This window comes from Ranitomeya variabilis, chromosome 7 (assembly GCF_051348905.1).
Source record: "Ranitomeya variabilis isolate aRanVar5 chromosome 7, aRanVar5.hap1, whole genome shotgun sequence".
Taxonomy (NCBI): Eukaryota; Metazoa; Chordata; class Amphibia; order Anura; family Dendrobatidae; genus Ranitomeya; species Ranitomeya variabilis.
In genome coordinates, this window is record NC_135238.1 from 57,722,844 (window position 1) to 57,749,652 (window position 26,809).

The 26,809-nt window shown below is 42.1% G+C and overlaps 1 protein-coding gene across 3 annotated transcripts in view; it reads right to left on the reverse strand.

Annotated features, from left to right (window-relative positions):
• CPPED1 (calcineurin like phosphoesterase domain containing 1) overlaps positions 1-26,809 on the reverse strand; it is a 98,339-nt gene that overhangs the window by 30,065 nt on the left and 41,465 nt on the right. The gene's annotated exons all lie outside the window — the stretch shown is intronic.

Here is a 26,809-nt window from a genome sequence, read left to right on the forward strand (position 1 = left end):
CTCAGGGATAGGAAACAAAGGGTGGTTATTAATGGAGCACACTCGGACTGGGTCGCGGTTAGCAGTGGGGTACCACAGGGGTCAGTATTGGGCCCTCTTCTTTTTAACATATTTATTAATGACCTTGTAGGGGGCATTCAGAATTTCAATATTTGCAGATGACACTAAACTCTGCAGGGTAATCAATACAGGGGAGGACAATTTTATATTACAGGATGATTTATGTAAACTAGAAGCTTGGGCTGATAAATGGCAAATGAGCTTTAATGGGGATAAATGTAAGGTCATGCACTTGGGTAGAAGTAATAAGATGTATAACTATGTGCTTAATTCTAAAACTCTGGGCAAAACCGTCAATGAAAAAGACCTGGGTGTATGGGTGGATGACAAACTCATATTCAGTGGCCAGTGTCAGGCAGCTGCTACAAAGGCAAATAAAATAATGGGATGCATTAAAAGAGGCATAGATGCTCATGAGGAGAACATAATTTTACCTCTATACAAGTCACTAGTGCGACCACACTTAGAATACTGTGCACAGTTCTGGTCTCCGGTGTATAAGAAAGACATAGCTGAACTGGAGCGGGTGCAGAGAAGAGCGACCAAGGTTATTAGAGGACTGGAGGGTCTGCAATACCAAGATAGGTTATTACACTTGGGTCTATTTAGTTTGGAAAAACGAAGACTAAGGGGTGATCTTATTTTAATGTATAAATACATGAGGGGACAGTACAAAGACCTTTCTGATGATCTTTTTAATCATAGACCTGAGACAGTGACAAGGGGGCATCCTCTACGTCTGGAGGAAAGAAGGTTTAAGCTTAATAACAGACGCGGATTCTTTACTGTAAGAGCAGTGAGACTATGGAACTCTCTGCCGTATGATGTTGTAATGAGGGATTCATTACTTCAATTTAGGAGGGGACTGGATACCTTTCTGGAAAAGTATAATATTACAGGTTATATATATTAGATTCCTTGATAAGGTGTTGATCCAGGGAACTAGTCTGATTGCCGTATGTGGAATCGGGAAGGAATTTTTTTCCCCAATGTGGAGCTTACTCTTTGCCACATGGTTTTTTTTTGCCTTCCTCTGGATCAACATGTTAGGGCATGTTAGGTTAGTCTATGGGTTGAACTAGATGGACTTGCAGTCTTCCTTCAGCCTTAATAACTATGTAACTATGTAAAATACGGGTGCAGAGTACACATAGAGTGCTTCTTTGTAAAACTGCGCACACGCAAAACCTAATACTGTCCCTCACTACAGCTGAGTCCTGTCCCTATGCTAAGCAGAGCAGGAATAAAAAATAAGAATAATGAACCAGGAGGAACAGGTCCAAGTGGAAGAGTAGGCGGAAGTGGCAGTATAAGTGGTAGAGGAGGAAGTAGCTAACACTGTTCTTTTTTTTATATATATTTGGGGAGGGGACCCCGTAATGAAACAAATGGCAAATAGAGTTGAAGTCTGGCTGGGTTTTTCTGTTATAGTTGTCTAGTCATCCAAAAGGTATGTTAGAGTGCTGTGGCATCCACGCTTTGGAGACCCAGAAGTTAAATGGGGCAGACCCATCTGTTAGTACGTGAAGATGTGTGGACACTTAGTCTTCCACAATGTTGTTGTAACCCTGCCTCCTGGTAATACGGACCGTATCAGATGATGGTGCCGGATGTTGTGGTGTGCTCATAACATTATGCCACACTTCAGCCATGCTAAACCTGCCTTCCGAGGTGCTGATGGTGCCCCAGCAGCGTTGGCAACTTCCTCCTCCGCCTTGTTCCACTGAGCCCCCGCTGTCAGGTGAGAAAGCCATTAGTAGTTTTTCTACCAGCGTTTGCTTGTATGCACACATTTTGCGATCCCTCTCCAGTGATAGAAGTAATGATGGCAAGTTGCCTTTGTAGCGGGTATCCATCGGGGTGGCCACCCAGTCATCTGCACTGGTAACAATACAGGCAGCTCGACGGTCATGTAGTGGCTCCGGAATTGCCCATAGTTTAAAAGCTTGTTGATTGGCTGCGCTTCAGCCTTACAACAAGCTTTATTAGACTGGCGAACCTGAACAGGATACTGGACATACTGTGTTCAGTACGGTCCGGTAGGAACTTTCCAGTTCAGGTTCGCCCATCCCTACTTATAAACTTTGGCTATACGTACTGTATCCGTTCCAAACTTTTGCAAAACTTCTTTAAGTGGTTTGACAAAATCTACTGAAATATAATGTAATCCCCATATCCTTAGTGGATAAGACGGGAAATTAAAACATGAAAGCCTTGAGTTCCTCGTGTCGTGTAAACAGATACTTGAATCAGGAAGGCATCTTTCAGAACTGTCCTCCTTCCATTTCTGGAACACCGTCTACTAATGTAATCGCTTCTACTTTTCAGGTTCCATAATTACCAGTTGACCTAGTTACTTATCTAACACATTTCCAATAACAATATGGATAGTCAGGGGAGCAACCGATCGTAGAAAGGCAAGAATAACTTTCATCAAAGCGACAGAATCATTTTGCACTAAATTCATTAGGTTCAGAAAATTGGAATAAATATTAAACGTTCAGGAGGTTAAGCTTCTTAAATGTATAAAAAAAAAAAGTTTAAAAAAAAAATACAAAGGAAAAAAAAAAAAAAAAAAGAAACAGAATGAGATGGATTTCATTATCTACTGTCTGTCTCTTCGTCCCAAAGTATGAACGAGTCGATTTAAGGAAAAAGGCAATTTCATAAAGATGTGCTAAAAATTGATTATCATTGGGCAAGACACTAAAAGAAAAAATAAGTGGTGTCAGTGCACATCTGCCTATCTGTTCTGCCGTAATAACTGCTTATTAGTACATTTTCACAATATTTTTTTTCCCATGCAAATAAAAAAAAAAAAATACATTCACAAAAGGGCTAATATAAAGTAAACTAGACGGTATCTGTTTCTGTGGCAACCTGTAATAATATGGAGAATAAACAAAAAAGACAATTTTGCTTTTAGACTTACTAGAACGGTTGAAAATAATTTTTTTTTTGCTCTAAGGGTGAAAATACAGGTCCTTCTCAAAAAATTAGCATATAGTGTTAAATTTCATTATTTACCATAATGTAATGATTACAATTAAACTTTCATATACTATAGATTCATTATCCACCAACTGAAATTTGTCAGGTCTTTTATTGTTTTAATACTGATGATTTTGGCATACAACTCCTGATAACCCAAAAAACCTGTCTCAATAAATTAGCATATCAAGAAAAGGTTCTCTAAATGACCTATTACCCTAATCTTCTGAATCAACTAATTAACTCTAAACACATGCAAAAGATACCTGAGGCTTTTAAAAACTCCCTGCCTGGTTCATTACTCAAAACCCCCATCATGGGTAAGACTAGCGACCTGACAGATGTCAAGAAGGCCATCATTGACACCCTCAAGCAAGAGGGTAAGACCCAGAAAGAAATTTCTCAACAAATAGGCTGTTCCCAGAGTGCTGTATCAAGGCACCTCAATGGTAAGTCTGTTGGAAGGAAACAATGTGGCAGAAAACGCTGTACAACGAGAAGAGGTGACCGGACTCTGAGGAAGCAGTGGACTGAGTCTGGTGTGGAAACATCCAGAGCCACCGTGCACAGGCGTGTGCAGGAAATGGGCTACAGGTGCCGCATTCCCTAGGTAAAGCCACTTTTGAACCATAAACAGCGGCAGAAGCGCCTGACCTGGGCTACAGAGAAGCAGCACTGGACTGTTGCTAAGTGGTCCCAAGTACTTTTTTCTGATGAAAGCAAATTTTGCATGTCATTCGGAAATCAAGGTGCCAGAGTCTGGAGGAAGACTGGGGAGAAGGAAATGCCAAAATGCCTGAAGTCCAGTGTCAAGTACCCAGTCAGTGATGGTGTGGGGTGCCATGTCAGCTGCTGGTGTTGGTCCACTGTGTTTCATCAAGGGCAGGGTCAATGCAGCTAGCTATCAGGAGATTTTGGAGCACTTCATGCTTCCATCGGCTGAAATGCTTTATGGAGATGAAGATTTCATTTTTCAGCACGACCTGGCACCTGCTCACAGTGCCAAAACCACTGGTAAATGGTTTACGGACCATGGTATTACTGTGCTCAATTGGCCTGCCAACTCTCCTGACCTGAACCCCATAGAGAATCTGTGGGATATTGTGAAGAGAAAGTTGAGAGACGCAAGACCCAACACTCTGGATGAGCTTAAGGCCGCTATTGAAGCATCCTGGGCCTCCATAACATCTCAGCAGTGTCACAGGCTGATTGCCTCCATGCCACGCCGCATTGAAGCAGTCATTTCTGCCAAAGGATTCCCGACCAAGTATTGAGTGCATAACTGAACATTATTATTTGATGGTTTTTTTGTTTGGTATTAAAAAACACTTTTATTTGATTGGTCGGGTGAAATATGCTAATTTATTGAGACAGGTTTTTTGGGTTATCAGGAGTTGTATGCCAAAATCATCAGTATTAAAACAATAAAAGACCTGACAAATTTCAGTTGGTGGATAATGAACCTATAATATATGAAAGTTTAATTGTAATCATTACATTATGGTAAATAATGAAATTTAACACTATATGCTAATTTTTTGAGAAGGACCTGTAGATCTAGTCACATATGAAGGCTAGCCCACGGCTTTGCCTTTTACATGATCCTCTACAGCAGATTACTACAGTGGCTTGCGAAAGTATTCACCCCCCTTGGCGGTTTACCTATTTTGTTACATTACAACCTGTGTTTGAATATTTTTGTAATCCGATTTGTGCGTGGTGCACCAGCACTAAATAGTCTAAGTTGGTAAAGTGAAGTGATAAAATACATTTATGGAATCCAATAACTAAAAATTGGCATATGCATATGTATTCACCCCTTTTGTGATGACACCCCTAAAAGTTTCTGGTGCAAGAGTTTACCTTCATAAGTCACATGCTTAGTGAAAGGAAGTCCGCTTGTGTGCAATCTAAGTGTCACCTGTCGGTCAGTATATACACTTTACCTTCTCTGAAAGGCCACAGGGGCTGCAACACCATTAACAAGAGGCACCACTAACCAAACACCAAATATCCCAATCTCTGATCCCCCAGAGCACCATCAAATCCATTATCACCAAAAGGAAAGAACATGGTACCACAACAAGCCTGCCAAGAGAGGGCCGCCCAGCAAAACTCGCAGCCCGGGCAAGGAGGGCATTAATCAGAGAGGTAGTACAGAGAATAAAAGTAACCCTGGAGGAGCTGAAGAAATCCCAAGCAGAGACTGGAGTATCTGTCCATACTACCACACTAAGCTGTACACTCCTTAGAGGCAGACTTTACTTACACACAAAAATTGAAAAGCTCATTTTGAGTTTGCCAATAGACATATGGGTGACTCCCCAAATGTATGGAAGAAGGTGCCGTGGTCAGAGGAGATCAAAATGTAACCTTCTGGCCACCAAGGTAAACGCTATGTCTGGAGCCAAACCAACACAGCTTATCGCGCCAAGAACACCATCCCCACAGTGAAATATGGTGGTGGCAGCATCATGGCTGTGGGGAGGTTTGTTGGCAGCCGGGACAAGGAGAATAGTCTGAGTCAAAAGGGAAGAAGGATTGTGCGATATAAAGGGAAATTCTTGAGCAAAACCTGTATCGGTATGTATGTGATTTGATTGAAACTGGGACGGTGGTTCACCTTCCAACAGGTCAATGACCCAAAACATACTGCTAACGCAACACTCGAGTGGTTTAACCCTGCTGTGGAACCATGAGGTCATATAGACCCCAGTGCTGAATAAATGGAAATATTCCTAAAACTGGTCAATCTCAGATATTGACCTTATGTATTTTCAAGTAACATTTCTGCTTATGTTGATGATATTTTGAATTTTTTTTTCAATTTTGTTTCAAAGTTATTTTCAATTTTCTGTGTTTGGGACTCTCCTGACCTCATAGTACCTTTATTGTCTGACATTTTTTTCGACTATTTTCTGTTTATTTCCAGGTTTTGTAATATAATTGTAAATAGACAATGACTAGTCACTTCCAAGTGACACCAGCAGTGTTACAGGACAGTGCAAACGGTGCTATGTTTGTCCTCGATCGAAGGACAAAAAGACGAGATTTGTTTGCAATGACTGCAAGAAGTTCATTTGTGAAGAAGATGGCACTATGACGTGCAGTGAATGAAAGGGCTAAATGTATTGTCAGATCATTCGTTGTCATTATGTTTTTACTAAAATCCACACAGTTGCAGTTATTGTGCATTTTTTTATTGAATTTGAATACTTTAAGTTATTAGTAAAGCATGTTGGTATAAATTTCAGTTTGTGTTTGATGATGACAAATAAATCCCTTCAAAGTTATGTTTGATTGCATAACTGTGTTCTGAAATGATGACAGAATAAAACTTGATTATTCTGAACAGCCAGCATGTTCATTTTAATGAAATATGAAGATTTTGAGCCTGGGGTCATATAAACCCCATGGTACCAAAGCAGTGATTTTTTTCATGGTTCCACAGCAGGGTTAAGGGGAGACGTGTAAATGTTTTGGAGCGGCCTAGTCAAAGCCCAGGTCTTAATCCAATAGAAAATCTGTGGTCAGACTTGAAGATTGCTGTTTACCAGAAAACTACATCTAACTTGAAGGAGCTGGAGCAGTTTTAACTTGAGGAATGGGGAAAAATCCCAGTGGCCAGATGTAGAAATCTCATTGAGGCTTATGCAAAACAATTTGCATCTGTAATTTCAGCAAAAGGATGCGCTACAAAGAACTGACTATAGGGGTATGAATACTTATGCAAACTTAAGTTTTCAGTTATTGTGTCCTATTTGTTGATTGCTTCACAATAAAAAAAAACACAAGAGCACAGTTGTAGGCATGTTCTTTAAATAAACTGATCAAAACTCTATATAAAAAAGTGACATTCCAGGTTGTGAGATCGCAAAACACGAAAAATGCCAAGGGGGGTGAATAATTTCTCAAGCCACTGTACATCAAAAAGGAGCTTCAATATTTATAATTAAAATATTAAAACTTTATGAGCAACACAAAACTGACGAGAGGACACCAATGGGTCTTATGTATGAAATATCAGCAAAACACTACAGCATGACAAGATCCCCCAGCACCAACAGCTCGGACGTAATGAAGATATAGCGCATTCACACAGTGTATGTTTACATATAAAGCCAATGGCATGTCTAGTGGTATGTGAAAAGGAAGAAAAATCAATCATCAACACAAGCTAAGATGGTGTTCACCATGATGTACGTTTCAGCAGAAAATCATGGCCCTAATTTAACAGGGAGTTATTGTAAGAATTCTGATGCAAAACTCTGATGTAAAACTTGATTGCATAGACAACACACTGTACTACTTGTGTTGCACAGTGTATCATCTAATGGGTCAGTGTTTGACAGGTGGCCTATTAGACCCCACTCCTAGCAGGATCTGATAGGTTGCAGTAATGGCAGACATGGAGGACATTGTTAGAGCTCTGGCATCTGTAACTGTGCTTCGCTCTCTGTCAAAGTCTTTAGACGAGTTAAATAGCGAGGATAGCACATAGCTGTGATCCTGGTTGTTGTAGTGGGATCTCAGCAGTATGTAACAGCTAGCCCTAACTGCAGATGGCATGGGCAGAACCCTTCTGCCTGCTCCATCTCAATGCCTTATATGTACAGCATGGTGCGATAAATAACACTTCACCAAAGTATCACTAATCAAGCAACAGTCAAGCACAATCTCACTTCCCCAAAAAATAAAAAATGGTGCTGGTAGAGCTGAAACTCCTAAACCCTCAAATGAAAGCTGAAAGTCTGAACTTCAACTGCATCTGAATTATTTTGTTTAAAATTCATTGTGGCAATGTCTATAACCAAAATTAGAAAAATGTTGTCTGTAAATTATATTATATTATATATATATATATATATATATATATATATATATATATATATATATATATATATATATATATATACACACACACATACACACACACATATATACACATATACACACAGTGGGGCAAAAAAGTATTTAGTCATTCAGCAATAGTGCAAGTTCCACCACTTAAAGAGATGAGGGGCGTCTGTAATTTACATCATAGGTAGACCTCAACTATGGGAGACAAACTGAGAAAAAAAATTCCAGAAAATCACATTGTCTGTTTTTTTATCATTTTATTTGCATATTATGGTGGAAAATAAGTATTTGGTCAGAAACAAAATTTAATCTCAATACTTTGTAATATATCCTTTGTTGGCAATGACAGAGGTCAAACGTTTTCTGTAAATGCATGTAGGATAGCTGCGGAGACACCATCACGTGTTTCTCGACGCAAGCAGTGAATAGCCAGACCTTTCCCCGGGAGGGAACAACCACGGGAAGGGCAGCATCCCATAAAGGAAAACATCCAATACAGGAAAACCACCTATGCCAAGCATGGTATCCATCCACAGACAGCTGTTTCGGGGTGTTTGCCCCTCATCAGTGTGGAGTAGGAATCTGGAAATTAGGAGAAGTGCCTAGTAAAAGGCTGTGAAGGAACAGATGATTGGCCTCGGGGAGACCAAAACATCCAACACCGCGGAGACACCATCACGTGTTTCTCAACGCAGTGATCCAGAACACTGCCCACATCCCTTATGGGAAATATGGTGTTGGATGTTTTGGTGTCTCCGCAGCTATCCTACATGCATTTGCATATTTCCCATAAGGGATGGGGGCAGTGTTCTGGATCACTGCGTTGAGAAACACGTGATGGTGTCTCCGCGGTGTTGGATGTTTTGGTCTCCCCGAGGCCAATCATCTGTTCCTTCAAAACGTTTTCTGTAAGTCTTCACAAGGTTGCCACACACTGTTGTTGGTATGTTGGCCCATTCCTCCATGCAGATCTCCTCTAGAGCAGTGATGTTTTTGGCTTTTCGCTTGGCAACACGGACTTTCAACTCCCTCCCAAGGTTTTCTATAGGGTTGAGATCTGGAGACAGGCTAGGCCACTCCAGGACCTTGAAATGCTTCTTACGAAGCCACTCCTTCGTTGCCCTGGCGGTGTGCTTTGGATCATTGTCATGTTGAAAGACCCAGACACGTTTCATCTTCAATGCCCTTGCTGATGGAAGGAGGTTTGCACTCAAAATCTCACGATACATGGCCCCATTCATTCTTTCATGTACCCGGATCAGTCGTCCTGGCCCCTTTGCAGAGAAACAGCCCCAAAGCATGATGTTTCCACCACCATGCTTTACAATAGGTATGGTGTTTGATGGATGCAACTCAGTATTCTTTTTCCTCCAAACACGACAAGTTGTGTTTCTACCAAACAGTTCCAGTTTGGTTTCATCAGACCATAGGACATTCTCCCAAAACTCCTCTGGATCATCCAAATGCTCTCTAGCAAACTTCAGACGGGCCCGGACATGTACTGGCTTAAGCAGTGGGACACGTATGGCACTGCAGGATCTGAGTCCATGGTGGCGTAGTGTGTTACTTATGGTAGGCCTTGTTACATTGGTTCCAGCTCTCTGCAGTTCATTCACTAGGTCCCCCCGCGTGGTTCTGGGATTTTTGCTCACCGTTCTTGTGATCATTCTGACCCCACGGGGTGGGATTTTGCGTGGAGCCCCAGATCGAGGGAGATTATCAGTGGTCTTGAATGTCTTCCATTTTCTAATTATTGCTCCCACTGTTGATTTCTTCACTCCAAGCTGGTTGGCTATTGCAGATTCAGTCTTCCCAGCCTGGTGCAGGGCTACAATTTTGTTTCTGGTGTCCTTTGACAGCTCTTTGGTCTTCACCATAGTGGAGTTTGGAGTCAGATTGTTTGAGGGTGTGCACAGGTGTCTTTTTATACTGATAACAAGTTTAAACAGGTGCCATTACTACAGGTAATGAGTGGAGGAAAGAGGAGACTCTTAACCCCTTCCCGACCTTTGACGCCACGTAGGCGTCATTGTAGTCGGTGCCAATCCGACCTGTGACGCCTATGTGGCGTCATGGAAAGATCGCGTCCCTGCAGATCGGGTGAAAGGGTTAACTCCATTTTTACCCGATCTGCAGAGACAGGGGGAGTGGTACTTCAGCCCAGGGGGGGTGGCTTCACCCCCCCGTGGCTACGATCGCTCTGATTGGCTGTTGAAAGTGAAACAGCCAATCAGAGCGATTTGTAATATTTCACCTATAAAAATGGTGAAATATTACAATCCAGCCATGGCCGATGCTGCAATAGCATCTGCCATGGCTGGAGACCCCGATCTGCCCACCGCCACCGATCGCCCCCCCAGTCGTCCTTTCTGCCCCGATCTCCTGTCCGCTCCCCTCCTCCCTCCTGTCCGCTCCCCCGGTCCTCCGATGCCCCCCCCGTGTTCCGATCCCACCCCCCCATACTTACCTAGCTTCGATGTCCCTCCCGGTGTCCGGCCGTCTTCTCCATGGGCGCCGCCATCTTGGAAAATGGCGGGCGCATGCGCAGTGCGCCCGCCGAATCTGCCAGCTGGCAGATTCATTACAAGTACATTTTGATCGCTGTGGTAGGTTCTATCGCAGCGATCAAAATAAAAAAATAATAAATAAACACCCCCCCCCCTTTATCACCCCCATAGGTAGGGACAATAATAAAATAAAGAAAATATTTTTTTTTTCTTTTTCCACTAGGGTTAGGGTTAGAACTAGGGTTAGAACTAGGGGTAGGGTTAGGGGTAGGGTTAGGGTTACGGGTTGGGGTTAGGGGTAGGGTTATGGCATGTGCACACAGTGCGGATTTGGCCGTGGATCCGCAGCGGATTGGCCGCGGATTCGCAGCGGATTGGCCGCGGATCCGCAGCGGATTGGCTGCGGATCCGCAGCGGATTGGCCGCGGATCTGCAGCGGATTCGAAGCAGTTTTCCATCAGGTTTACAGTACCATGTACACCTATGGAAAACCAAATCCGCTGTGCCCATGGTGCGGAAAATTCCGTGCAGAAACGCTGCGTTGTATTTTCCACAGCATGTCAATTCTTTGTGCGGATTCCGCAGCGTTTTACACCTGTTCCTCAATAGGAATCCGAAGGTGAAATCCGCACAAAAAAACACTGGAAATCTGCTGTAAATCCGCAGGTAAAACGCAGTGCCTTTTACCTGCAGATTTTTCAAAAATCGTGCGGAAAAATCTCACACGAATCCGCAACGTGGGCACATAGCCTTAGGGTTAGGGTTGGAATTAGAGTTAGGGTTGGAATTAGGGCTAGGGTTTGAAATAGGGTTAAGATTAGGCTTGTGGTTAGGGTTACGGATAGGGTTAGGGGTGTGTTGGGGTTACAGTTGTGGTTAGGGTTGGGATTAGGGTTACGGTTGGGATTAGGGTTAGGATTAGGGTTGGAATTAGGGTTACGGGTGTGTTGCGGTTAGGGTTGTGGTTAGGGGTGTGTTGGGGTTAGGGTTGTGATTAGGGTTATGGCTACAGTTGGGATTAGGATTAGGGGTGTGTTGGGGTTAGTGTTGAAGTTAGAATTGAGGGGTTTCCACTGTTTAGGCACATCAGGGGTCTCCAAACGCAACATGGCGCCACCATTGATTCCAGCCAATCTTGCGTTCAAAAAGTCAAATGGTGCTCCCTCCCTTCCAAGCCCCGACGTGCGCCCAAACAGTGGTTTACCCCCACATTTGGGGTACCAGCGTACTCAGGACAAACTGGGCAACAACTGTTGGGGTCCAATTTCTCCTGTTACCCTTGCAAAAATAAAAAATTACTTGCTAAAACATTATTTTTGAGGAAAGAACAATTATTTTTTATTTTCACGGCTCTGCGTTATAAACTTCTGTGAAGCACTTGGGGGTTGAAAGTGCTCACCACACATCTAGATAAGTTCCTTCGGGAGTCTAGTTTCCAAAATGGGGTCACTTGTGGGGTGTTTCTACTGTTTAGGCACATCAGGGGCTCTGCAAATGCAATGTGACGCCCGCAGACCATTCCATCAAAGTCTGCATTTCAAATGTCACTACTTCCCTTCCGAGCCCTGACGTGTGCCCAAACAGTGGTTTACCCCCATATATGGGGTATCAGCGTACTCACAACAAACTGGGCAACAAATATTGGGGTCCAAATTCTCCTGTTACCCTTGGGAAAATAAAAAATTCTGGGCTAAAAATCATTTTTGAGGAAAGAAAAATTATTTTTTTATTTTCACGGCTCTGCGTTATAAACTTCTGTGAAGCACCTGGGGGTTATAAGTGCTCACTATGCATCTAGATAAGTTCCTTGGGGGGTCTAGTTTCCAAAATGGGGTCACTTGTAGGGGAGCTCCAATGTTTAGGCACACAGGGGCTCTCCAAACGCGACATGGTGTCCGCTAACGATTGGAGCTAATTTTCCATTCAAAAAGTCGAATGGCACGCCTCCCCTTCCGAGCCTTGCCGTGCTCCCAAACAGTGGTTTACCCCCACATATGAGGTATCGGCGTTCTCAGGAGAAATTGCCCAACAAATTTTAGGATCCATTTTATCCTGTTGCCCATGTGAAAATGAAAGAATTGAGGCTAAAAGGAATTTTGTGTGAAAGAAAAAAAGTACTTTTTCATTTTTGCGGATCAATTTGTGAAGCACCTGGGGGTTTAAAGTGCTCACTATGCCTCTAGATGAGTTCCTTGGGGGGTCTAGTTTCCAAAATGGGGTCACTTGTGGAGGAGCTCCAATGTTTAGGCACACAGGGGCTTTCCAAACGCGACATGGTGTCCGCTAACGATGGAGATAATTTTTCATTCAAAAAGTCAAATGGCGCTCCTTCCCTTCCGAGCCTTACCATGTGCCCAAACAGTGGTTTACCCCCACATGTGAGGTATTGGTGTACTCAGGAGAAATTGCCCAACAAAATTTAGGATCCATTTTATCCTGTTGCCCATGTGAAAATGAAAAAATTGAGGCTAAAATAATTTTTTTGTGAAAAAAAAGTACTTTTTCATTTTTACGGATCAATTTGTGAAGCACCTGGGGGTTTAAAGTTCTCACTATGCTTCTAGATAAGTTCCTTGGGGGGTCTAGTTTCCAAAATGGGGTCACTTGTGGGGGAGCTCCAATGTTTAGGCACACGGGGGCTCTCCAAACATGACATGGTGTCCGCTACAGATTGGAGCCAATTTTTCATTCAAAAAGTCAAATGGCGCTCTTTCCCTTCTGAGCCCTGCCGTGCGCCCAAACAGTGGTTTACCCCCACATATGAGGTATCAGCGTACTCAGGACAAATTGGACAACAACGTCCGTGGTCCAGTTTCTCCTTTTACCCTTGGGAAAATAAAAAAATTGTTGCTAAAAGATCATTTTTGTGACTAAAAAGTTAAATGTTCATTTTTTACTTCCATGTTGCTTCTGCTGCTGTGAAACACCTGAAGGGTTAATACACTTCTTGAATGTGGTTTTGAGCACCTTGAGGGGTGCAGTTTTTAGAATGGTGTCACTTTTGGGTATTTTCAGCCATATAGAACCCTCAAAATGACTTCAAATGTGAGGTGGTCCCTAAAAAAAATGGTTTTGTAAATTTTGTTGTAAAAATGAGAAATCACTGGTCAAATTTTAACCCTTATAACTTCCTAGCAAAAAAAAAATTTTTCAAAAATTGTGCTGATGTAAAGTAGACATGTGGGAAACGTTATTTATTAACTATTTTGTGTCACATAACTCTCTGGTTTAACAGAATAAAAATTCAAAATGTGAAAATTGCGAAATTTTCAAAATTTTCGCCAAATTTCCGTTTTTTTAACAAATAAACTCAGAAATTATCGACCTAAATTTACCACTAACATGAAGCCCAATATGTCACGAAAAAACAATCTCAGAATCGCTAGGATCCGTTGAAGCGTTCCTGAGTTATTACCTCATAAAGGGACACTGGTCAGAATTGCAAAAAACGGCAAGGTCATTAAGGCCAAAATAGGCTGGGTCATGAAGGGGTTAAAGAAGAAGTTACAGGTCTGTGAGAGCCAGAAATCTTGATTGTTTGTTTCTGACCAAATACTTATTTTCCACCAGAATATGCAAATAAAATGATAAAAAAACAGACAATGTGATTTTCTGGATTTTTTTTTCTCAGTTTGTCTCCTATAGTTGAGGTCTACCTATGATGTAAATTACAGACGCCTCTCATCTTTTTAAGTGGTGGAACTTGCACTATTGCTGAATGACTAAATACTTTTTTGCCCCACTGTATGTATGTATGTATGTATGTATGTATGTATGTATATATATATATGTATATTATATATACACATATATATATTTTATTTATAACACTATATTATGATTTGCATATCTATATATTATGTTTAATATCTATATATAATTGTCTAAGGGGTACTTCCGTCTTTCTGTCGGCAACTTCCGTCACGGATATTCATTCGCTGATTGGTCTCCCCAGCTGCCTGTCATGGCTGCCGCGACCAATCAGCGACGGGCACAGTCCGGTTAGTCCCTCCCTACTCCCCTGCAGTCAGTGCCCGGCGCCCGCTCCATACTCCCCGCAGTCACGGCTCACACAGGGTTAATGCCAGCGGTAACGGACCGCGTTATGCCGCGGGTAACTCACTCCGTTACCGCCGCTATTAACCCTGTGCGACCAAGTTTTTACTATTGAGGCTGCCTATGCAGCCTCAATAGTAAAAACATCTAATGGTAAAAATAATTTAAAAAAAATAACAAATCGTTATATACTCACCTTCCGCCGCCTTTCCGACGCTCCGGTGACCGGTCCATGCAAGCGGCAGGTTCCGGTGCTAAGGTTGGTATGCGACAAGGACCTGCCATGACGTCACGGTCATGTGACTGCGACGTCATCACACCCTCGGACCGGAAGCTGCTGCCTGAACCGAACACAGGTGACAGAACTACAAGGGGCCCCTCGGAAGGGGAGTATGTGTTTATTTTTTATTTTTTAACCTGTGACATACGTGGCTGGGCAAAATATTACGTGGCTCTGTGCTGTATACTACGTTACTGGGCAATATACGTAACTGGGCAATATACTACGTAACTGGGCAATATACTACGTGGCTGGGCAATATACTACGTGGCTGGGCAATATACTACGTGGCTGGGCAATATACTACGTGGCTGGGCAATATACTATGTGGGCTGTGCAATATACTACGTGGCTGGGCAATATACTACGTGGCTGGGCAATATACTACGTGGCTGTGCAATATACTACGTGGCTGTGCAATATACTACGTGGCTGGGCAATATACTACGTGGCTGGGCAATATACTACGTGGCTGGGCAATATACTACGTGGCTGGGCAATATACTACGTGGCTGGGCAATATACTACGTGGCTGGGCAATATACTACGTGGCTGGGCAATATGCTACGTCGCTGGGCAATATGCTACGTCGCTGGGCAATATGCTACGTCACTGGGCAATATGCTACGTCACTGGGCAATATACTACGTCACTGGGCAATATACTACGTCACTGGGCAATATACTACGTCACTGGGCAATATACTACGTCACTGGGCAATATACTACGTGGACATGCATATTCTAGAATACCCAATGCGTTAGAATCGGGCCACCATCTAGTATTATAATTATATATACATACTATCATATATAAATCATAATATATTATAAATAATACATATATAACAAATATATATGCAATATTAAATTTAACACATTATACTGTATATAAAAACGATTCTCAGGGATTATTTGAATACCTTTTTCTTTCATCTGCTTCTATTTGTTTGATCAATATATTTATTCATTAACGGGTGCACCCAGATGACGAGAGTCTATTTCTGGGGGATTTGAAAGGTATATATTATTTGGGAATGGTCATGTAGTATACCTATGACTAAAGACCCCACGGTAGTCTGAAACGCATAACGCATTTTCACCTTTTTCATTTCCATCTGAATTTTGAATTTTTTAATCATGTTTTTTTTTTTTTTTAATGAAAATAAGTTTAAGGTGTGTACAATGAAATCGTAATCTTCAGGGTGATGGATTGCAACTTCTCTTCTAGGTTGAACTTTCCACTCGAAGATACCGGCCTAGAGGACTCTGTGTAACGTTCCCAGAGAGACTTCTCTGTTTAACCCGGTGGTGGTGGTGAGCTGGTATATTCTTCTTTTTTTGGTATTTTACTGAATCATAGACCCCTCTGCAGAGCCCCATCTAAATGTATTGAAGGTTGAGCATGCGCCGCTCTTTTCCAATCATTGTCTATGTGAATGCCACAGATAGAGAGTGGAAATACAAGCAAAGCTAACGTTACTCAGAAACGTACTTGGAGAATAGATACTTTTGTCTCCATGGTTACAGACTACAAACAAATTCTTTGTTGTCGGATTATGCAGACAAACTCAGAGTTTTGCCTTATCTTTCATAGACTGTTATGGAGAATATACAGACATCTTATTGTCGGTTGCTTTTTTTGGACCATTTCTCAACAATACAATAAAAGCAGCAGAGCATACATGATGCCTGCCAAAACCATGCATAAAAATCTTGGGGAAAAAAAAACGAAAAAAAGGCAGGGTCAACATATCCATCCAGGTAACATGAAAAAAAAAAATATTTCCAAGTGCAGCTTTATGACACTGGCCCTGATCTACATGCAAGACAAAACCTTTATTCCTGTTGCAAGAACACTTAAATGAGAGATTGCAAAATGTCCACCATCTTGGTCTATAATAAAACCAGTATAAAGATCTAAAGTAGGTGTTCTCCGTAAAAATGTTCTGGAAGGTGCGATGGCTTAAAGACCTTCCAACAGAACAGATCAAAACAGGCAGTAAATCAAAGGCAGTTAACAAAAAGTAGACTTTCCCTGTCAGGAAGCAGAATGTTCTAACAAGTGAACAGGACAGCGGCAGCTCATACCAGGGCAATCACGCCAGACACGTACAATCAATGGAGCTCCGTGCTATATGAAAACTCCATCTAACATCGGATTTAAATGATGCCCCCTCATTTCTTCCATAAGGTTTCAAAAAGGCCGCACCACCTGGGAATACTTAAATGGTCAATGTCGCTTCAACAAACTGCATAAATCAATAGTACAGAGCAAAAAAAAAAGAGGCTATGTCATATATTTTATTCTTTCTCCACTTATGAGACATTTTTCCCCACTTCTTCCCTGCCTCCTGAACTAGTTGTCCAATCTGAAACCTCCCATCCCACCCATCATGGCCAAAACAAGATGGACTGCCAGCACAGTGAGGCGTCATGTTACACCTTGTATTATCATCTATGGAGTGGTTGGTGGAAAGAAGAAGTGAGTAGCACTCAGGAAAGTGAGATGCAGGAAAACTTATTTCACTTAAAGGGACTATCAGCACAGAATGACTGTTCAAACTAAGTACAGTCGCTCGGTGCTTCACAGCGGGGCCAATTTATATACACCTTCCCACCGGCTTATTTTCCCTCAATCTCCACCTGCTCTTCTTTGATTCACAGCTCTAATTTCATAAAGCCAGAGAAGAGAGGGGATAGATGGAAACCAGGCAGGTGGGAAGGTGTATATAAATGATTGGCCCAGTCCTGAAGAACCGAGCACTTGAGCTTTGCCGGAACAGCCATTCAGTGCTGAAAGTGTCCCTTTAAGTGATGGATTCACAGCTACAAAGATCAGTGATACAGTGTTTTCTATCCTATTGCTGCTGCTACTTCTGTATGTGTGATACAGAGAAAGAACAGCAGGAAAACCTTATGTCTGTGTAGGCTGTGAATGGGGAACACCCACCCACTAGCTCAGAGAGGACTGAAAATTGGAAGCAGAACTTGAATATGGAAAAACGAATGATCAATAAATGATACGAGTCATATAATGGTCAAAAATAGTTTATTCTGAAGTTACCTGAAATGATCGGTGGCAACAATTGGACAAGTATCAGAAAAAATTATCCAATTACCATAAAAGTTGTTAAACTTGGTATTGCATACTATGACAATATTGCTAATAAGTAGACTCCATGAGTACTTTAAAGTATAACCCACCATTTATATTTTTAGCATAGTAGTTATTAAAAGAAACAAAAAAAAAAGTGTTAAAATATCCAGGATATTCCCGCCTTAATCTTCTCCTTGTCTTTGATATAGTTTTGTCACATACTATAATTAAGGCTAGGGCTATACGACAATTTGGCTGTGATTCAGATTGCTTGCCCAAAAATGGCTAAGTGTCGCTGTCACGTCAGCAGAATAATAAAAGTGAATGGGGTGGTATTGCGACCACTATTACGCTGCAATGTAACAGCTGCTCATAGTAATCTGACTGTACAATCTGTGTCGTTTTGACAAATGCCATGTAGCGCCAGCCTAAAGCTGACAATATACAATGAAATCTGAGTGTTTTGGGAGCTTACCTATGTCCCCACCCCTCCTGTTATCTGTCCTGTGTGCTGCAGTAAGATAACTAGCTGCAGCTGAAGTCTCCCTACTGTGCCCAGTCTTCAGTTAGACAACTGGCTGCAGCAGAAGCCTTTATTCTGTGCCCAGTCTGCAGTACAACAACTGGCTGCAGCAGAAACCTTCCTGCTGTGCCCAGTCTGCTACTGAAAAAAAAACGGCACAGGAGATGACAGTGTCCGTGTGTGTAATACTTGCAGAACAAGTGTGGAAACAGTGTGCTGTATCAGTACCATACGGATGGACACCAGGGAAGAAGCGGTACAGTAAGTGCTGTTTCTCGTCACCGGGTGCTGTAGACAGCTCATCATTCTCATCCTAACTGGTTGGCCCGTGCAAAATGTTCGCACATTGGTTGACGAGGGCGCAGGCAATTTCAGGAAAATCAAGCTGGTCAAATGTAAATATATTTATTGAGATAATGAACACAGAGGTATGTGTCTCACTGACATTATATATATATATATGTGCCTTGCGAAAGTATTCGGCTCCCTGGAACTCTTCAACCTTTTCCAACAAGTGGAACACAATTGTGAAGTTGAATGAAATTTATTGGTTATTTTACATTTTTGTGGAAATTCAAAAACTGAAAAGTGGGGCATGCAATATTATTCGTCCCCTTTACTTTCAGTGCAGCAAACTCACTCCAGAAGTTCATTGTGGATCTCTGAATGAATGTTGTCCTAAATGCCTAATGATGATAAATATAATCCACCTGTGTGTAATCAATTCTCCGTATAAATGCACCTGCTCTGTGATAGTCTCAGGGTTCTGTTTGAAGCACAGAGAGCGTCATGAAGACCAAGGAACACAACAGGCAGGTCCGTGATACTGTTGTGGAGAAGTTTAAAGCCGGATTTGGATACAAAATGATTTCCAAAACTTTAAACATCCCAAGAAGCACTGTGCAAGCGATCATATTGAAATGGAAGGAGTATCATACCACTGCAAATCTACCAAGACCCGGCCGTCCCTCTAAACTTTCATCTCAAACAAGGAGAAGACTGATCAGAGATGCAGCCAAGAGGCCCATGATCACTCTGGATGAACTGCAGAGATCTACAGCTGAGGTGGGACAGTCTGTCCATAGGACAACAAATCAGTCGTACACTGCACAAATCTGGCCTTTATGGAAGAGTGGCAAGAAGAAAGCCATTTCTCAAAGATATCCATAAAAAGTGTTGTTTAAAGTTTGCAACAAGCCACCTGGGAGACAGCAAACATGTGGAAGAAGGTGCTCTGGTCAGATGAAATCAAAATCGAACTTTTTGGCAACAATGCCAAACGAGGTTTGGCGTAAAGGCAACACAGCTCATCACCCTGAACACACCATCCCCACTGTCAAACATGGTGGTGGCAGCATCATGGTTTGAGCCTGCTTTTCTTCAGCAGGGACAGGGAAGATGGTTAAATTTGATGGGAAGATGGATGGAGCCAAATACAGGACCATTCTTGAAGAAATCCTGTTGGAGTCTGCAAAAGACCTGAGACTGGGACGGAGATTTGTCTTCCAACAAGACAATGATCCCAAACATAAAGCAAAATCTACAATGGAATGGTTCACAAATAAACGTATCCAGGTGTTAGAATGGCCAAGTCAAAGGCCAGACCGCAATCCAATCGAGAATCTGTGGAAAGAGCTGAAAACTGCTGCTCACAAACGATCTCCATCAAACATCACTGAGCTCGAGCTGTTTGCCAAGGAAGAATGGGCAAGAATTTCTGTCTCTTGATGTACAAAACTGATAGAGACATACCCCAAGCAACTTGCAGCTGTAATCGCAGCAAAAGGTGGCGCAACAAAGTATTACGTTAAAGGGGCCGAATAATATTGCACTCCCCGCTTTTCAGTTTTTGACTTTCCACAAAAATTTAAAATAACCAATAAATTTCGTTTAACTTCACAATTGTGTTCCACTTGTTGATACTTCACCAAAAATTTACATTTGGTATCTTTATGTTTGAAGCATGATATGTGGGAAAAGGTTGAAAAGTTCCAGGGAGCCGAATACTTTCGCAAGGCACTGTATGTGTGTGTACACATATACAGTGGGGCAAAAAAGTATTTAGTCAGTCAGCAATAGTGCAAGTTCCACCACTTAAAAAGATGAGAGGCGTCTGTAATTTACATCATATGTAGACCTCAACTATGGGAGACAAACTGAGAAACAAAAATCCAGAAAATCACATTGTCTGTTTTTTTATCATTTTATTTGCATATTATGGTGGAAAATAAGTATTTGGTCAGAAACAAACAATCAAGATTTCTGGCTCTCACAGACCTGTAACTTCTTCTTTAAGAGGCTCCTCTTTCCTCCACTCATTACCTGTAGTAATGGCACCTGTTTAAACTTGTTATCAGTATAAAAAGACACCTGTGCACACCCTCAAACAGTCTGACTCCAAACTCCACTATGGTGAAGACCAAAGAGCTGTCAAAGGACACCAGAAACAAAATTGTAGCCCTGCACCAGGCTGGGAAGACTGAATCTGCAATAGCCAACCAGCTTGGTGTGAAGAAATCAACAGTGGGAGCAATAATTAGAAAATGGAAGACATTCAAGACCACTGATAATCTCCCTCGATCTGGGGCTCCATGCAAAATCCCACCCCGTGGGGTCAGAATGATCACAAGAACGGTGAGCAAAAATCCCAGAACCACGCGGGGGGACGTAGTGAATGAACTGCAGAGAGCTGGGACCAATGTAACAAGGCCTACCATAAGTAACACACTACGCCACCATGGACTCAGATCCTGCAGTGCCAGACGTGTCCCACTGCTTAAGCCAGTACATGTCCGGGCCCATCTGAAGTTTGCTAGAGAGCATTTGGATGATCGAGAGGAGTTTTGGGAGAATGTCCTATGGTCTGATGAAACCAAACTGGAACTGTTTGGTAGAAACACAACTTGTCGTGTTTGGAGGAAAAAGAATACTGAGTTGCATCCATCAAACACCATACCTACTATAAAGCATGGTGGTGGAAACATCATGCTTTGGGGCTGTTTCTCTGCAAAGGGGCCAGGACGACTGATCCGGGTACATGAAAGAATGAATGGGGCCATGTATCGTGAGATTTTGAGTGCAAACCTCCTTCCATCAGCAAGGGCATTGAAGATGAAACGTGGCTGGGTCTTTCAACATGACAATGATCCAAAGCACACCGCCAGGGCAGCGAAGGAGTGGCTTCGTAAGAAGCATTTCAAGGTCCTGGAGTGGCCTAGCCAGTCTGCAGATCTCAACCCTATAGAAAACCTTTGGAGGGAGTTGAAAGTCCGTGTTGCCAAGTGAAAAGCCAAAAACATCACTGCTCTAGAGGAGATCTGCATGGAGGAATGGGCCAACATACCAACAACAGTGTGTGGCAACCTTGTGAAGACTTACAGAAAATGTTTGACCTCTGTCATTGCCAACAAAGGATGTATTACAAAGTATTGAGATGAAATTTTGTTTCTGACCAAATACTTATTTTCCACCATAATATGCAAATAAAATGATAAAAAAACAGACAATGTGATTTTCTGGATTTTTGTTTCTCAGTTTGTCTCCCATAGTTGAGGTCTACCTATGATGTAAATTACAGACGCCTCTCATCTTTTTAAGTGGTGGAACTTGCACTATTGCTGACTGACTAAATACTTTTTTGCCCCACTGTACAGGTCCTTCTCAAAAAATTAGCATATAGTGTTAAATTTCATTATTTACCATAATGTAATGATTACAATTAAACTTTCATATATTATAGATTCATTATCCACCAACTGAAATTTGTCAGGTCTTTTATTGTTTTAATACTGATGATTTTGGCATACAACTCCTGATAACCCAAAAAACCTGTCTCAATAAATTAGCATATCAAGAAAAGGTTCTCTAAATGACCTATTACCCTAATCTTCTGAATCAACTAATTAACTCTAAACACATGCAAAAGATACCCGAAGCTTTTAAAAACTCCCTGCCTGGTTCATTACTCAAAACCCCCATCATGGGTAAGACTAGCGACCTGACAGATGTCAAGAAGGCCATCATTGACACCCTCAAGCAAGAGGGTAAAACCCAGAAAGAAATTTCTCAACAAATAGGCTGTTCCCAGAGTGCTGTATCAAGGCACCTCAATGGTAAGTCTGTTGGAAGGAAACAATGTGGCAGAAAACGCTGTACAACGAGAAGAGGTGACCGGACCCTGAGGAAGATTGTGGAGAAGGACCGATTCCAGACCTTGGGGAACCTGAGGAAGCAGTGGACTGAGTCTGGCGTGTGCAGGAAATGGGCTACAGGTGCTGCATTCCCCAGGTAAAGCCACTTTTGAACCATAAACAGCGGCAGAAGCGCCTGACCTGGGCTACAGAGAAGCAGCACTGGACTGTTGCTAAGTGGTCCCAAGTACTTTTTTCTGATGAAAGCAAATTTTGCATGTCATTCGGAAATCAAGGTGCCAGAGTCTGGAGGAAGACTGGGGAGAAGGAAATGCCAAAATGCCTGAAGTCCAGTGTCAAGTACCCACAGTCAGTGATTGTGTGGGGTGCCATGTCAGCTGCTGGTGTTGGTCCACTGTGTTTCATCAAGGGCAGGGTCAATGCAGCTAGCTATCAGGAGATTTTGGAGCACTTCATGCTTCCCTCGGCTGAAATGCTTTATGGAGATGAAGATTTCATTTTTCAGCACGACCTGGCACCTGCTCACAGTGCCAAAACCACTGGTAAATGGTTTACTGACCATGGTATTACTGTGCTCAATTGGCCTGCCAACTCTCCTGACCTGAACCCCATAGAGAATCTGTGGGATATTGTGAAGAGAAAGTTGAGAGACGCAAGACCCAACACTCTGGATGAGCTTAAGGCCGCTATTGAAGCATCCTGGGCCTCCATAACATCTCAGCAGTGTCACAGGCTGATTGCCTCCATGCCACGCCGCATTGAAGCAGTCATTTCTGCCAAAGGATTCCCGACCAAGTATTGAGTGCATAACTGAACATTATTATTTGATGGTTTTTTTGTTTGGTATTAAAAAACACTTTTATTTGATTGGTCGGGTGAAATATGCTAATTTATTGAGACAGGTTTTTTGGGTTATCAGGAGTTGTATGCCAAAATCATCAGTATTAAAACAATAAAAGACCTGACAAATTTCAGTTGGTGGATAATGAATCTATAATATATGAAAGTTTAATTGTAATCATTACATTATGGTAAATAATGAAATTTAACACTATATGCTAATTTTTTGAGAAGGACCTGTATATACACACACCGTATATATGTTTTCACAAATATTTGAGCCCATGAATCCATTATATGTCCATTTTGCAAGCCGATGAGAAAATCTCGCCATACGGATGTCATACGGATGCTTACATGTGAGAAAATCGCATACTCGCACTGCACACGGATGACATACGGATCACTGTTCAGAGAACATTTCTGCGATTCTCGTCCATGTAAAACAGACAGATTTTTTATACGTTGTGTGTGACTCAGCCTAAAGGACATCCCCCAACATTTAACATAATGGTATTTTACTTACTGATGAGAAGGGGTCTGATTGTCAGGACCTTGCAAACGAACAGGGGCAGCAGCATTTTTTTTTTCCCTCCACAGCAGTACCGCCATCTATCTGCAGTGTAGGGAAGTGCAACACTGCCCTATGTATGTGAACGGAGCAGCTCCCTGTACAGCAGTGCCACTTTGACAGTAAAAATGATGAAGGAGAATTGACCCCATAACTGAGCGTATTTACACCATTGTATAATAGTTGGGAATATCCCTTTAAAAAAAAAAAAGTAATATCTGCAGATTATTTTACCTTTTTTTCCCCCTACGGTTGGATTTTTTTTTTTTCAATTTTTGCAAGGTTGTTTCCACCAATCTCTCCCATCGGGAAACAATCTACAGTCTGAGTTATGTCAACGCTGCAGTTTTTTTACTTGGAACCAGAGGTGACTCCAGGTCACCAATAAGCTGCAACCTTAGAAGGAGATAGACTTTACAATGACTGTCCAATAATATGGAAAATCTGATGGTTCAGAACCTGTCCGATCTTTTTTAGGCTGCATTCATTATATCTTCGGCTTTAAAACTGATGTCTTAAACAGGTAAAGTTTAACTTTTATTCTACTTCCACATATGTAGCAAATATTTTATATGTACCTGCCTGAAATCGGCTGGGCAAAGAGTTCGGTAAGCTGGAAAGTCCCCAAGGCAAATGTTAGGATTTGTTTCAGCTTTGTGGTATTGTGCTTTGGAGTAGTGTGGTGCCACCTGCAGGTCATTTTTCCTTACCGCAGTTTTATAAAATTAATGTTTAAAATGTATTTTGTGATCACATCATGGATGCGTGGTTTGTTTGGCTATTTTCTTGCTGAAGGGGGCAAGTTTACCTTTCAATTGGTGTATTTGTGTGTGTGGGTGCAGTATGAGATACAAAGGAATCACTGAAAAATAGTGTTTTGAAATAATACAGAAGGATTCTCGTAATACCGTACACCTCAGAGTACATTCTTGGAGCATAAAAGACCTGCAATTAGAGAACCAGTAGGGGGTTCAAGCTGGAGAGATTGTCATATCTTGTTGGTAGACGTTATGCCCCTGTGAAGAAACAGTAAGTAAACATAGCATTCGGCATGGATACCGTATAAAAAAACACATTTAGTATTTAAATGATTTTAATGCCCATCATGCTACACTTCTCTTTGAAGCAAGTTGCCTTGCAGAGATAGCTTTTTTTTTTTTTAATTACACAAAAAGACAGAAAACCCGCTAAGAGTAACTAAAGAATACAGATCTCGTTACACAGATAAAGTGGTTAACTATGCAAATGAAAGGGCTTGGTTTTTTGAGGACTAGCCCTTTGTTATCAACTATATAAGGGTCACTTCCGTCTTTTTGTCTGTCCTTCTGTCTGTCTGTCTTTCTTTCTGTCACGGATATTCATTGGTCGCGGCCTCTGTCTGTCATGGAATCCAAGTCGCTGATTGGTCGTGGCAAAACGCCCACGACCAATCAGCGACGCGCACAGTCCGGAAGAAAATGGCCGCTCCTTACTCCCCGCCCGGTGCCCGCATACTCCCCTCCGGTCACCACTCACACAGGGTTAATGCCGGCGGTAACGGACCGCGTTATGCTGCGGGTAACGCACTCCATAACCGCGCTGCTATTAACCCTGTGTGTCCCCAATTTTTTACTATTGATGCAGCCTATGCGGCATCAATAGTAAAAAAAAATGTAATGTTAAAAATAATTTTAAAAAAAACCAAAAACCTGCTATACTCACCCTCCGTACTCCTCTGAGCCGCTCACGCGGACCGCCATCTTCCGTTCCCAGTGATGCATAGCAAAATTACCCAGAAGACTTAGCGGTCATCTGGGTCATCAGTCATCTGGGTAATTTCGCAATGCATCCTGGGAACAGAAGATGGAGAGCGGCTCGACAGAGCTTCGGTGGATCCCAAGCGTCGGTAACCGGTTCCTGGATCCAGGCGCCAACGGAAGGTGAGTATATAACTATTTTTCATTTTAGTTCTTTTTTTTTATTTTTTTAACAGGGATATCATGCCCACATTGCTATATACGTGGGCTGCGCAATATACAACGTGGGCTGCGCAATATACAACGTGGGCTGCGCAATGTACAGCGTGGGCTGCGCAATGTACTACGTGGGCTGCGCAATGTACTACGTGGGCTGCGCAATATACTACGTGGGCTGCGCAATATACTACGTGGGCTGCGCAATATACTACGTGGGCTGCGCAATATACTACGTGGGCTGCGCAATATACTACGTGGGCTGCGCAATATACTACGTGGGCTGCGCAATGTACTGCGTTGGCTGCGCAATGTACTGCGTAGGCTGCGCAATGTACTGCGTGGGCTGCGCAATGTACTGCGTGGCTATGCAATATACTACGTGGGCTGTGCTATACACTACAAAAACATATTCTAGAATACCCGATGCGTTAGAATTGGGCCACCATCTAGTCTACAATAAAAGTTTAAGAAACTTTGCAAATGGTCTTATTTAAATAAATTCTATATTCTTACTACCTTTTTGGCTCCCAATCCAAACACTGTGTTCTTAATTCCTCTAAACTTACCCACTACTATGTCTTTGTGTTGTTTTGTATTGATTTAACTTATATTTGATATATATAAAAAAAAACTAATTATTCTCTCAACGGCCTTGATTTTTTTCCAGTATGAGCAATAAACACATACCATGGAAGTTATACTATTTGTATGCAAGTTTTATATCCATTCTTTGCATTTATATTTTAAAATATAAATGCAAATAAGCATTGAAGGGTCTATTGTAAGCAGGAGTCAATGCGACTGACAGTATCAAGCCATATACTCTGTCTCGCAAGCAGTGATATATTATGCCTTTTGGCAGATTCAATAAATAGGGATTAAGGCCACATCAAAACTCTTCAGGCAAAACGTGTTT